Consider the following 15,586-nt stretch of genomic DNA (forward strand, 5'->3'; position numbering starts at 1 on the left):
CTGTCATCAAACATGTCAGCCTCTCAAGTAAAAACAAAAGTGATTGACAGAAGCCAACGAGAGCACACGCAGCGGCGCAGTCGTGCCGTTCCATACGACTATTGAGAAGCCGATGCACAGCAATCACAACCAGCATATCCACGCTCACCATCCTCCGGGGTCACGCTGTCTCTCATCCTGAAATGCAAGTGCATCTGACTCATGTAGAGAGACTATTTATACAGAACCCATGAGTGCAGAGTGGGACATAATGTTCTGCTGTTAACGGAGGAGCTTGGGCCTGACTTACGGAGAATTACGATGTCCAATTGCATCTCCAATTTACCTGGATAAAAGGATTTGTCCTAGTTAGACAGAGCTGGTGAACAGCGCGGCTCTCAATGGGGGTCGCTAAAATGACCTGATGAAGTTTCTGTGGGAGTATTTGTCAAATCTGAAATGTCTGCGGCCTCTGTGAGGTGAGCTGTGAGGTTTCTGTCACAAAAAGTGTTCAATTATTAATCTTTTCATGGGTTAATTATTTTGATTTTTTTTTTTCTTTTGCTCATTATGCATTTGTCAAGTGAGTTAGAACAGAATAAAGCAGCACACATGAATGTTCTCCTGCAGTTCAGGGACAACATGACCGCATGTTTTAATGAAGTGTAAGAATAAATTGTTAGAAAAAAAACCAGGGACAACTCTGACTATTAAAGATCTCTGTCTCTTTTCAGACTTCAGGCTCTCAAGTTCAGATTTGACGATCTATCTATATCGGCGAGTGACTCAGTTGCATGTGGGTGGTGCTAAGTAAAACTGTTCTCAACTGATGTTAAAATACATCTCCCATGACTACGTATTATGATCAGATCTGGCTCCCCCGCTCTGTCATGATTGTGTGCAAGAAAAAAATGTTTTTATTTTTAGTTCTTAACAAGTCTGACTGTACAGATATGTCTGATGTCACAATGCTAAGTGTGTGCACCAGTCTGGTGTATATGTGTTTGTGTCACCATGAGTGTCACAGAGTGACTGAGAGAGTGAAAGGTCAGGAGAAATCAGTGAAATAAGGCTCTTCTCGCGCTGCTGTAACATGAAACAAGATTTTACCAAAAAACAATTGTTGAGATGGTGGCTATTAATAGAAAACTTTGCCAAAAAAAGTCTACATTACGTCTACGAATAACTTTGGTTACTGTCATTTTAGCCAGTTTTTCTTACAGTAGTGTATATTCAAGTGTTTGATGGACATAATGTCCCATAGTGCAGTCAGTGTAGGTGTACCAGACTGACACCTTGTATAGTATAATGTATTAGAGGAAGACATAACACGTCTGAGTGTTCTAAATGACAGTAAACCAAAAAAACCCATGACAAAATAAAAAGGAGTGACAGTGCAGTTTCTTACAGGCACATGATGTTGACATTTCTTTGAAAAAACAAACAAACAAAGAAAAAGATTCTGTGCGGTGTGGAGCCAAAGTCTGAATAATGAATACAGATCTATTAGTCAGCCTTGATGCTTCTCTCTCAACAGGCCGTGTCCTCACTCCAGTTAAAAGCAGGTCTGCACATTCCTCACTGAATTCTCTTCATCCTTCACACACCACTAAATCACAAATAAATTCAGTTTTATAAGAAAATGGGAAAATAATTGTTCTCCACTATATTGTAATCATTAGATTGGACGTTTAAATACGCCCTGGGTTATGTCCATTATGATAAAAAAAGCAATATACAGCACAAGATACAGCAAGAAAACCCTAATGGTGATGGTTTAGCCATCCCTCGGAATTACAACCAGAGGCAGAAAGACAAGGATATGTCTAATAATCCATGAGAAACGTCACTACGTCACACTACAGTGGTTCAAACATCTGTTCAAGTCATGAGTGTATAGTGAACTCTCTACTAACTAGACCATAATTGTCAAGTCTGTCGGTTTCCTTCAGCAACTTCCACCAAAATGACATTCATCCATAACCCTGGAGCTGTGTCGAACCCTGATTATTCTGAAAGTGAATTTTCCCGAGACGCAGATCTAATAATCTCTAAGCTAATGACGGTTGAGTCGGAAGACGGATGAATGAATTGCTTTCAATCTGCTTCAGGTGTTCAAAATCTCAATATCCATTTGGTTAATATCCTGGCATCAGAATAATTGGACTTCCTATACGAAGCAGTCAGATTTGAGATTGACCTGTGAGATTGAGTGTGGAAGGAGAATCTGTCAGACACAGACATAACAAAAGCTAATCAATGGTCACATCAGTGTAGTCACACAACATCAGATTATACTGTGTTCGCGTGGGTTTAGTTTAATCCAGATAAATAAATACATTAAAACAGACAAGACATTGATCGAGCCTATACATAAAAGCTGTATAATGTGATAGCAAAGCAACAACTGTTGTGTTGAAAATCCAAGAACACTATGCTACAGATTAGACCACACGAGTTACTGAACTTCCACATATTTTAATTGTTGATGTTTCTTTCTTCTTTCGCTGGTATTTTGACCTTTTTTTTTTTAATAGAAATGCACAATTTACAATAATGCACTTGCTATTAAGGCTACAGCCAATTATTTTACTTGTTATACCAGCTATTTTGTGGATAAATTAATGAATGAAAGTTTGCCTATGATAAAGAAATCCATTGAACTCTGTAGCTGTGCAGTTGTTTTTCACTGGGTTTCTACACAGATTGTTTTTAGATTTGACAGAATTCTAAAGTCATTTGCTTGGGAGGAGTCTCGGGTTATGACGTGAGAGCGTGGGTGGACAGAGAAAACATACTGTAGGATTTAATGTGCACCTATGGTTCGTCTCTTCCTTAGCACACATTTGCACAGTCCTTGGAAAGCAGCTCTGGTCTCTCAGATCTTTTGTTACTACAGTCAGCTGGATTAATCCAACGCCTAAAGGTATTCACACATGGGGAGAAAGACGAAGCTGGCACCACCCGCTGCTGAAAGATTTATGTGGATGTGTACCTTTTTTTTGTGCCAGTGAATAAGCATCAGCTGTGTATCTCAAACAAAACTGCAGGATATGGTTTTGAAGAGGGGAAGAAGGAGGAGGCAAATATACGAGCTGAGACACTTTCAGTGGGCAGCAAAGACTATCAAAAAGATAGGAACAAAAGAAGAAGCAGGCACGTGTATGTGCAGTCACAGCATGAAGCCACATCTTCTATCTTACACAGACATTCTTAGAGTCATGTTGTTTTTCTGCAGTCATTTACGAGTCTCTAGTCTCTCACACACACACACACACAACAGTGAGTGCAGATGCAGCCTCAAGCATGTGAGCTCCTGCAATGTCTTTAGCGCAAAGCATAAAAAAAACAACTTCATGACCATTCCCACCCCAAGGCCTCATAAGTTGGGACCGCAAACAGTGAGGTGTGGGATTTGAGTTCAATAAAATGCATCAAAATATTACACGTCCACCCAGGAGAGGCTCAGCTGCTGCCAGCTATTTGGCATGTAGAGGACAGTCAACAAAAATATTCCCCTCTCCTCTCTGGCTTTTAATTCATCTTCAAAAATAAGAAGGCAACGACTGGTGTCACTGCGCTGCATTAACAACACGGTTTACTTATCGGTGCCTCCCACAGGACATGAGTATTATATCACCATATTGTTTTGAATTGGCAAAAAACATCCGTTTTATTTAAACCATATACTGTACACGTTCTCAAGGTAACAAAAACTAGCTGCATAACAATAAAATTGACTTTGTTTTGACTCTCAATGTCCCAAGAGGATGATTGCAAATTGATTGTAAGGTCAATTTGAAAAGTCCCAATGTATGTAAGTCTACTAAATTCCACTATGGTCCACATGACGTGAACATCATCTCCCACCCACGTCAGTGACGGCCCGTGTGAGCAGAATATGTGCATAAACTCTTTTTGGAAACAGAATGTGGAAAGAAAGAACGAGGAGGACTTTCTGGTCTTAAATTTCCATTCACACAATTACTGGTGTGAAAATGCATTAATGCACCCCCTCAGGGTGAATCTTTTCCACTTTAGGAACTTGCCAAAATTTGAATTTGGCACAAAGCAAATATTATAATCTAAAAACCAGACCACCGTATAATTAGCCGAGGAAATTCATGCTCCAGGGCGGAATAAGTGTCCATTTGCTTGTTTCTATCTAACATTTTTGAGGCGGTAATGAACAATGCATTGTCTTGTTGCTACCATAGAGGGGTTTAAACCCCCATCAAACTTTGTTCTGCATCCTTGGTCATATTTGATTGACACTTGTGTTTCCTGCTCCTGTGATTATCTTCCACACCCTGATGTGTTGCACCTGTGTCTAATTGTGTGTCCCCCAGCTCCATGCATTTATTTATTTACATGTGTTTGTGGTGCCTGTCTTTGCAGTTTGCCTTGTTTGCCGAGCGTGTCGCTGCTTTTCTTTGTGTGTTCATCTGACTGTGATTAAACTGTTTTGCTTCCTTGTGTATGTGTTTGTGTATTTCACCTTATATAACAATAAGGTGAATATACAAGTTTTGTTGGCGGTATCTGCACGCTCGTGTCACAGCCGACTGCTCATGAAGAACAATGTTGTTCGTCCAGCTTGCTGTACGGCTTGTTTTTATTTCCATCGTTATGCAACACTGACACTGCTCAGTATTATCCAGCTGTTGTTGTTGATGTTCCCTGTGCGCTTGGTCCATGTCTTTTAAACAATCTAGAGACATTAAACCACGTCTACTATACGTACAATAGTCATGGAAAACGACGTGCCTGAACTGTAAAGTGGAAAAGTGCCGTTCCAGTGTTTGGCGACGAATAACAGAATTTAGCAGAGACTGTGAACTGAGGGACGCAGCAGTGCTGCACTTGTGTGTCACATGTTCTGTTTCCGGTTTTATTTTGAAATAATTACCATCGCCTCTCGTTTCATTGTCTGCTTCCTGTAAGGTTTCCCTCCTCCTCTGTGATTACCTGCCCCGCCCTAATGTGTTTCACCTGTTTCCCTCCACCTGTGTATTTAGCCTGTGTGTTTCGAGTGTCTGTTGCCAGTTCATCTTGTCTGCTGATCATTAAGTGTCTTTGGCCTTATTTAAGATCAGTTTCTAGTCGCCTTTGACCCCTTTTGTTGCCTTTGTTGCTTTTTTTGGAAACCTTTTTTTGTTCAAGACCAGTAGAAGGTGTTTCTTTGAATACCTCAGGGCTAACAACTAAAAGATACTGTAAATGTTTCAGTCTATATTCACTAATTCACTAATGTAAAGCTTATATTTTAGTGCACATGGACCATAGTCAATTGGGGAATTATTGTTCGCCACAGCCAAACATATCTTACCTACGCCAGCTTTAAATGAATGTGCAGTTAGTTGCATAGAAAATCTATAATATTTGCATTGTATGTGCACAGTGTTATGTAGTTAACATATGTAGATGTGATAACATTAATTCCACTGTAGGTTTTGTGGCTGCAGTGCAACCACGTGAGCTAATTAAATATGCTAAGTCTATGCAGTACATGGTGAATGTGTGTGTTTTCCTCCAGCTGTTGAGGGTTGCAGCATTATTTGGCGTGTGTGTGTGTGTGTGTGTGTGAGGATGGAGGAGTTGTAGAGAGCGCATTGGTCGGCGGTGAGTGGTCACATGACTGTGACAGCATGTGCGATTTAAAAGAAAGGAAAGAGACACTTCAGCATCAGATGCGGTGCTGGAAACGCACCTAGGATCCGTTGCTGGAGGAACATCTGCTCATCTGCTGAACAGAGACGCTTTGTTTCCTGCTGCTGTTCAACAACAGCCACTCTGTCCTGTCCTCCCTCTGTTCCTGAAACATCACATTTGTATCGCTCATCACCGTCACAGCAGCGAGGCAGGGAGGGCGTCCACACACACACACACACACACACGCAAACCTCCTGTCATCATTCAACAAAAAGGTAAGAGAATGCAACTTTTTAAAGGAACCGTTCGTGCGTAATTGTTGTGTGGCTTTCTGCTTGTCGTTGTTGCTCCTCACTCCATCAACAACTGCATTTAAACAACACTTGATTTTTCCTTCTTGCAATACTTTGTCTGTTTGTGGTCCACACTGTGGCTGAGCATGTGCACTTGACAAAGGAAACTGCTCCAACATACAGTATCATTCATTCTTCATTCAATGTACATTACAGGTTCTTTTCTTTTTTTTCTCCATATAAATGACTTCAGTCTACAAGGTTAAATACTCAGTTACTATAGCAGCTTAATTAAACATTTAATGTTTTATTAATTATGCCCACTGGCCCCATTTCTCATTAGGATGTTCTCAAGTAATCTAGTGGTAAACATGCCTCCAAGAAAATGCCTTTAGTTTAAATGCTCACATGTGTAGAGCTTTAATGCTGGATTAAACAACCAATCAGTCTCCTATTAATATTTCCCTTTACATACAGAATAAATGCTGTAAATATTATTTTCTTTCTCTGCAAAGAATGTTAGTTTGGTTGCCCCTGGTCAAAGAGATGCAGTGTTATTACATCATACTATACGAAGCCGGACTTTGTCTTGGTTCTCAGTAGACAACTTTTTCATCTCATATTAGATGCTAGATGAACGCTATTCTCTTAATTGTATTGAATAGTGAATAACTATGTGCCAAAATGTTCAGCGGCGGCCTGTCCATAGAGGGCGCTAGGCCGCCGCCCCACCAGTCCCACATGGCACATGAAGAAGAAGAAGATATGAATCATGTGAAATTATTTATAAAAACATGGACAATTTAAATAAACGAGCTACACATGTTACAGTCCGTGACTACCGTGTGTAATCTGCATTCAAGTGAAGTTTAAAAACATTCCCTCGCTTGTTTACTGCGAGTGCTGGTCATGTGATGTATTTCCGTTTCCTTTAGCGTGCACAAATCTTTACCATGGACACTCTCGCTATAGTGACGCATGCACACAGGCATAGGAAAACTCTTGGGCACACAATTTAGTGAGCAGACTGGCCCAGATAACTGGATATAAACATCTTACTCCAGTAACTACCTGCAGCCGCAGATCTGTCAGCTTGTGTGTGGACACACAGCTTCTCCACAGCAGGTGAGACAGGTGATGACAGAGTCCATCATGTCTTTATAAATTAAGGCAACTCTGTCTCTCTTTGATGATGGTGCTGTTTTTCTGTGGCCATTACACGGTGTAATCAGATTCAGCTTTGACTTCCAGACTATTGTTAGGTTGAGATGGTTTTGTCACATAAAGATGAGAGACTGTGATTATATTGAGGATGAAGCTGCCGGGCAGGAGGAAAAGAGCAAGAGCACGGAGAACTTTCGAGGATGTTGTGAAGGAGAACATGAGGACGGTTTCTAACAGAAGAAGACATAAAGGACAGGGAAAGATGGAGGTGATCTGCTGTGGCGAATCCTGAAGCCATGTTTCCTTCACGGTACAGTTTGGAACAGTGAAGCCCTCGGTCAGGCTTGTGTTTCGACTGAGAACAGCACCTTTACTTGGTCGGCGGCTTGTGCGCAGTGGCTGATGTCGATGTCGGCGACATATGTAGTGCGACGTTGTACAGGCGCACCGACAACGACATTGAACATGACAACAATGGAGGACATCCAACAGCTCAAGACAAATTCAAGATTACGGGCGTTGAAGAAACATCGGTTGCAAGGGAGTGACACTTTTCTATTGCCCAATCAGCTGACTGTCGAGGGTGTAGCTCCACCCTTACCGCACCGTCTGGAACGTTGGGACCATAGTTGGTACTATACCTAATGAAAGGCAAAAAAAAATACATACCGTACCAAACCGAAGCAAACCATTCCACTCGGTAGAAACACTCGGTATGGCAAGAGAATCACATGGCCTCACAGCAAGGTGGTCACCGGTTAAAGTCTTGTGAATGTGTGAGAAAATGGTTGTTTTTCTCTCTCTATATATTGACCGTGCAATGCAATGGCGATCCTGGTATTTACAGCATCAAATGTTTATTTGAAAGGCTTTTGGATTTGCAAAATCTTGCCATATTTGTCTCTGAGCAAAGCTCTGTTCCATTGCTCTGAGACAGAAGTAGTTCCAGTACTTATTTTAGACATTTTCCTGCTGTCACTTTGCCCATTCAGCAGTTTAAGGAGACTGATGTGAATGTAACTGGCCAGCAGCTTCTGTGTCCCTGTGAGATAAGTACAGTGAAGAGAAGAGAATTTGAAAATGCCATTTTAAAGGTGAGGTAAAGCAGCAAACATGGAGACATAGATGCATGTGAATAGCTTTTATCAGATGAGCCATTTGTTATGTGGCCAAAATGTGTTTTTCCTTGCGTTCATGCTGCCTCAGTGCTTCAAGCTTGTGCAGCAGGTGTTTCAGGGGTGTGCACGGCACAGTCAGTGCTGACCATGTGTCAGTATCTTACACAACCACACTTCAAAAAACATGAACTATCACTTTGCCAAATGGCAGTAAATTATTTAAATCATGCAACCACACACTCTCGATCAAATAACGCTGAAGCTTATCTATCATTTATGGTCTGGGTTTGATTCTATCCATCCATCCTTTTGTAGTTATGGGGAAACAGCCAATCATGATAAATCATACATGCATACATAGATAGATAGATAGATAGATAGATAAGCTTTATTTTCAGACTCATGGTCCAAGACACACAGTACAGAAGGAATAAAAAAATCACACAATAGAATAATAATAATAAAATGATAATAAAAAAAATTATATATATATATATATATATATATATATATATATATATATATATATAAAATAAATATTAAAAAAATAATCTAATGACTAATTACATACAGGACAAATATACGTGAAACAAATCAATGTTGGGCACAGAGTTTGTTAAATTAAATGAACAAAACACCAACAAACGAGGGGGAAATTAATCTTATTGTGTTGCATGCAACATGTTAAACACATTATCACCACCTCATACATTCACATGCACACACATAGACTCTCGTTTGTTGTCCTGTACATATAAAAGCATTATTTTCCAGTGTCAAGTTGACTCATGCTACAATAGACAAGGATTTTCACAAAGAATTAAAAGATGAAAGGGTTGGTTTGCCCATAAGCCTTAGATGAAAGACAAGTGAATGTCACAACTGCCACGATAGTTTCTTTAAATGTACATGTTCTGCTTTTAACCCCCTCGCCTCCTCGTCTTCTTATGTATCTGCCCAACCAAGAGCATGATTTCTGTGTCTGCGTTTGCCTTATGACAAATAATAGCAAGACAATTCTCTGTTTGTCTTACGGATAAAATAAATGAATGAGTTCCCCCATTGATTTTTCCAGCTGCTTTACCCCAAGAGGAATCAATGCTGTTGTTGCACAGCAGAAAATCCATCGCTTCACCACACAAAGACTAAACTGGACAGCTTTACTAGCACGTTTATTGTGTCTCATAAAAAATGTCCTGTCCACCTCAACAAAAAATCTGAAACAAAAACATCAAAAGCCTCCTTCATATTTTCACATCTTTAGCAAAAGTATCCTCCAGTGATGGCGATCACGTCAGTTGCAGTTGTGCTGCTTCATCCATGAGCTGCATGAGCTCAGCCCGGCCTCCAGATCCTTTTTTATGTTGTTGGTGGGACAGTTTGAATCAGGCATCAATCTCAGAGCACACTGGATCATCTTGCAACCAAATAGCCCCTACGGGCATCGGACAGTGTTTTGGTGCCTCTGGTGTAGACAGCAGATGTCTGGGCTAAGATTTCCGTTTTATGTGGTCTCTTTAGTCCGTCTAGCAGTTTGTAACGTGATAATTAAGTTGTAGCTGGGAGATGGCGTCTATAGATTTTTTCATCACTAAAAATGTTTTGGGCCAAATCACTATGACCAGCTTTCAGCATATACTGTAATTGCAGATCATTTAAAGAGTTGAAAGCTGATACATTTTGGTCAAATTGTTGTTCTCTTCACTTATTCACCTGCAGGCAGCTGCTGTGTATTCACATATCCAGTCTGTTTATAGCATTTTAGAGGTCCATCTAAGGAGCAGACGATCGAGGGATCCTATTAACAGTCTGCTCTTGAATTGCTTTTCATTTGTTGGCAACATAAGTCGGATGCTTCCTCATCTTTGACCCTTTTATATGCACTAAATAAAGCTTTAGATACACATTAAAGACAAGCTAATAAAAGGATAATGGTAAAAATCATGATGACGATGCATATTATTAAATGCGTTGAACTGATATGCCGATCTTTGCACTTTCTTGATGGTGTTACACTGTATATCTGGGAAGTAGCGGCGCTCTGAGTGTAAATAAACAGAACGCGTGCTTGGTTTTATGTGGTGTTACCAGTAATCCCATGTCAGGTAACGGCTTTACTGAGAAGCACTAAACAAGGCCAATCATCCCTTCTTCCAATAATAATAAGGCTTTTCTTTGTCTGTATTCATAATGAATGTCTACTAGACAGCGCTTCCCTCGCCCAAAGACTGAGCTTAGGAAAGTGTCTTTTTCTGATTTGTTCTCTGATTACTTTTGCTGATGTAGTTTATGAGAACATGGAATCTATTATCCTTGAGGTATCAGCGGCCTGGCAGAGACGGAGCAGGTTATGGAAAAATCCCTTCACTTTCATTAGATTCTTGTTTGCTGGGAAATTATACAGCACATCGTGACATCGTCACGTTTTTCTGTGGTTTCAAAAAAAAAAAATCTCCACTGTCCTCACATTCTCAGCCAGAAACAGGCTTCATTCTCATTCACAGGCAGCTGACTCGACTCCTCCTTAAGTAGCAAAAGCCCTGATGCCCGGAGAAAACACCTGATTTCATTTTATGAGAGACATCGCAGAGGGGGAGAGGTTCTAAGCAGCCAAAATGGGCATTTGTAAAACGAGCTGTAGCAATTCATTATTTTAATGGCTACAGCCTGGAATCATGAGTGGGGACAATAACCCAGAGAAAGATGGTGAAAGGGCGAGCTGCCTGAATCCAGGAAGTCTCGAATCAGTTCTTCAAGTCATTGGCATCAATATGGTTCTGTCTACTAAGGATGAATTTGTTTAAATTTTCACATTATGATTCGATCCTAATCTACTATATTTCTCAGTTCTAGATACATGTGACTTAATGTTTGTGTCTTTGTAGATCTGTAAGTTGTAATCCACATGTGTAAGTGCAATTTCAACAATGTTATGCTTAAGTTTACCATTTACCACGGTATTTATCTTAAGAAATTTGAGGTTGTTCATAATTAGTTTTGTAAAAAAGAGACTTCATTAAATGTAAAACAAAGGGAAACAAATGGAGTTCTTGTTGTTTATAGGTTATTATGCTATTATTTGACTGGTCTGGCCCAGTTGAGATCAAATTGTGCTGTATGTCCAGAAAATCAGCATATTAAGGATGTATTAACCAGACCGTAGTGTTGTCCTTGTTGTGTTGTTGGCTGTGCCCTGTTCAAAGCGAGGACATGTTTTCTATGTGTTGCGACATTTGAACGCAACACTAAAGCTATTTATCACATTTTAGGCGCACAGTATCCTAGCTGCAGACAGAGGATGTGACTGTGTTGGGCTCAGGTCAGGTTCCAAAGCCAGGTTCAGGTCAGTTTTTGTATGTTTATTTGTACGGACTTTGTCAAGTTTGAACAGAGAAATGTCCTTTTTCAACCAGGATTCAAACGTAGAACCTTCTCACTGTGAGCCACCAGAGCAAACAAAGGCTGCCCCTATAATTAAGCATGTATGCAAAAATTATTCAAGATAACTTTACTGGCACTGGCTTCAAGTTCCATGTGGTACAAGTGGGTTGTAATTAAATCAGGTAGATATTTCCACTTCCAACTTCCTTGCGAAACAGTTTATTTCAGCCCCCGTCTGATAGTTCTGGTGTCATTCTTATAAAGCTTTACTGTCTTTCTTTTGTTCCTTCCATTATGAGGCTGTGAAAGGCCCATTGTCAAGGGTAGTTGCTGGTTTTCTTGTGACCATACGCTGAGCTGCTTCACTGTGAATGCATTTATTCATTTACTTTTGTATTTTGATTTTATGGCCGGGAACTGTTAAACCGACGAGCCCGTTGTGGGATAAGGTTTTCTGAAACTGAAACTGTATTTAAATATACACTTGTTTGCCATTTGCTATATACTTATACTTGATTATAAGAGATTTCCATTCATAATAATGAAGTCAGTGGGGTCAGTTTCTTGGAAATGATTTTGCAGCTGCTCCAACATACAGTATGTCGATGTCGGGAAACACTCTGTCTCTGTCTTGCAGCTCTTTGTTGTAATTTACATAATTCTCCTCTGAAATATCTTTATTGGATCACAGATGATTCATGAGCTCCAAGAAACAGTAGCTCTGGTTTGAACTCCAGGGTGTTGTTACATTAAAAGCTTAAATCAATGTTTTCTTCTGGAACAGTTGGGTGTGACGAGAGAGAGAATGACAAAATGTGTTTGAAATTGTGATAATAGTGTCTCATTTACTGTACCTCGCATACATTTCCCAGTGTAATCATGTTTATCACAGTTTAAAATGTCATGATAAGTAAATCTTAACTAGTTATGAAACACTGGGTCACAGTGCTTCTAAAAAAAAAAAAACGGCCCACAAACACTACAAGCCTGGGTTCTGTGCCGGTGACATATTCCTTATGGTGTTTATTTTTAAGATCCACATGCATGCTGGAACGAGGCAGTGCACATGAGACCATTAAATTACATTCATAATGAGCGCTTGTTACCTCACCAACTGCAGCATGACAGTGGGCTCCTAAAATAGAAGTAAAACGCTTGCGTCATTTCATACATATTTCTTATAACCACTACATTTTACCATAGACAACTGAGACGTTAGATGCGCAGAGTTCTTTTTTGTTGCCGCTTGCAACGAGCTGAAAGCTTGTAACTAAGGTGAACAAAAGAAACCCAAGGTAGTTCTGTTGCAGTTGTCCAGTGTCCTCGCAGGTCTATTTCTGGTCTCCAGCACTCGTCAGGGAAATGTCTCTGTAGCTACTGAGCACTCTACTTTATTCCCAGGTTAGGTGTTGACTTTGCATGTCTGCTGTTTAGTGCTGCTTAGGTGTTATGGAGTACATGCAGCTGCCTGTGCTGAAGGAAGCAGAACTGGGGAGAGGAGGGTGAAGATAAGAGCTGGAATTGTTCTTTACATAAATGTTGACGGAGAATTTAGTTTACAGGTACAGTGTGTCGTACTGAGCGTTGAACATTTACTGGTGACGTTGCATGTTTCAACCAAACAGGCCTCACCTCGCACTTTATTTTCCAATAAACCAAAAATGTGCATGTATGTGCATGCAATACATCCCAGTGCAATACTGCAATTCATCAATATATATGTGCACATATGTGTATGTGTATATGTATTTATGTGTACGTGTATATGTGTGTATGTATATGTGTGTGTATGTATGTATGTATGTATGTATGTATGTATGTATGTGTATATATATATATATATATATATATATATATATATATATATATATATATATACATAAAAGGGTGCTGTATATCTGTATATTTTTATTTTTATTTTTTCCACATCTTCTTCTACATTTTCTTAACATTATTTATACTCTGTATAGATTTTAATTTGAGGTCTACTTTTCTACTTTTATATTTATTTATACTTAAGTTTGTGTTTCTGTCTCCTAAAACTGACTCGTAGAACCCGCACAAGATTTCCAATGTGCCTGGACTGTCTGTTTAAGCACAAATGGCAAATAAAAACCGTGAAACCATGAAACCTGTGTAGCATCAAAACAATGAGGGTCATGAAAACAGTCATTTTTGTCTGTATCTATAATAAGTTTTACTGACTTTTCTTTACACTGTCTAGTGTTGAAAAGAAAACACGACTACAGAAGCTCGACACTTTTGATTTATTGTCTGGTTGATCCACTCCTTGCTGAGAGCTGTGCTGTGTCCACTTAGGCAGGATCTCTTAAGTGAAATCCTTTGCAGCTTCAGACAAAGAGCAGTCTCTTGCGCTGTATTTCCGTTAACGGGGACGATTGATGACTCTGGACCTGTTGGAAAGGTCAGGAGGCAGGAATGAGTTTACTGATGAGGGCCATCATGCACTCTAGGGCTGATGTGCAATGCCAGTCGCACGTTCCCCTCCATTACTTGTATGAGCACAAGGACCTTGGTTCCGCCAAAGCAGTGTGATGAAAGCCACCTCTGACTCAGACGAGACAAACTTCCGAAGAGGTGATACAACTTTGTCCTGCTTTGGTAATGTCCATACATGTATACAGATGTTTCTGATAAGATGGTTCAAGTTGGAAAGCACCGACAAACTGAAAAGTAAGAAAAAAACAAAACAAAAGCTAAGCTTTTTCTAAAAGTTTGCAATCAATTACCTAGTAATTTTCCTCTTAATGGGGAAGTAGAGAAATTAGAGTCTTAAAAAGGGCTCATGAGTGGCAATATCACGTCATCAGAGACACCAGAAATCACAGAATTCATTCATCAGCACTTTTGGAAAGGTCACAAGTGAACAACAAGAAGCACAAAATGCAGTTTGTGACATTTCCGGCTATGAGTGATTTACCCTACATCCTCAACTCTGATTAGATTCATTTGAGTTGGGGAGCTGCTGGTCTACTGCTGCTGCTCTACAAGTTTATGTCACCTATAGGTAAATAGGAAGAGAATATTTCAAACACTCAAGTCAACACATTTAAATTTACTGATGGAGGCAGCAGTGGCTCGACAACTCGTGTGTGCTGTGGTGTAAAATAAGCGGATTTTCTCTATAGACCTCGGTGTGGAGGGAATATTTGGAAAAGGAAAAGCCCCGGCAAATCATTCACAACGAGGTGAAACACCTGGCTGCTTGGATACGTCACAGCAGCTCCTGTCATGATTATGAACAGTGATGATTGGTTTATTGCTAAGTTTTTCCTGACACTCAGTGGAGCACATGTAGACATGTTTAAAGCATCCTCTATATTGTTCTAGGTGAGACAGTGATGATGTTCCAACTTCATCTGTTCCAGTCTGGTACCCCTCAAAAACAACTACACAACTGCACGTGGAGCCCTGACATTATCTCACCAGACTTTTGTCCCCGTGATAAGAAATAATTCAAGCCTGAAGATAAGGGAAAATGCCTGGAGACAGATATTTTATGGAGGGTGCATCTGCTGGTGCAGCCTCTGCCAAAGCCATAGTAATGATGTGATTAATGGACAGTTTTGAAACGAAGCCAGTGGCGTAAATCTGAGTCCTCTTTTTATTTAAACCTCAGCCTGTCAGATGTGATAAAATGCTAGAATGGGTGCTGCATTCAGACCAAGGCCATAATGGACTAGTGTTGCAGTGTGGTGGGTGACGCAAGAGAAATGTAACATTGAAAGAGCGTGGATCTTAGTGCATCTCTTACAAACCTGCGGGAGACATTGTTCAGACCTCACGGTGATGATGGTGACCAGTTTGCTCTCGTTCTGCTGCATCCTCAAATGTCTCTAAATGTTCAATTTCTGTCTCCGTCACAGAACCGCAGACAAAACTGTATGTAGGTGGTGATTCCAAAGAGCAGGCACAAACTCTGAGCGTGTTTTTCTTGTGCATCAGTTGTTGAAATATGCAGAAACTGTGCTTTTAGTG

At 40.2% G+C, this 15,586-nt stretch overlaps 1 protein-coding gene across 1 annotated transcript in view; it reads left to right on the top strand.

Moving 5' to 3' along the window:
- Positions 1-5,811: 5,811 nt before the first annotated feature.
- The window catches only part of rap1gapb (RAP1 GTPase activating protein b), a 77,606-nt gene continuing 67,831 nt past the window's right edge, over positions 5,812-15,586 (top strand). The window contains exon 1 of the mRNA XM_044023022.1: positions 5,812-5,906. The gene's annotated coding sequence lies outside the window, so the exon portion shown is untranslated. The remainder of the gene's footprint in view (positions 5,907-15,586) is intronic.

This window comes from Solea senegalensis, linkage group LG4 (genome assembly GCF_019176455.1).
Source record: "Solea senegalensis isolate Sse05_10M linkage group LG4, IFAPA_SoseM_1, whole genome shotgun sequence".
Taxonomy (NCBI): Eukaryota; Metazoa; Chordata; class Actinopteri; order Pleuronectiformes; family Soleidae; genus Solea; species Solea senegalensis.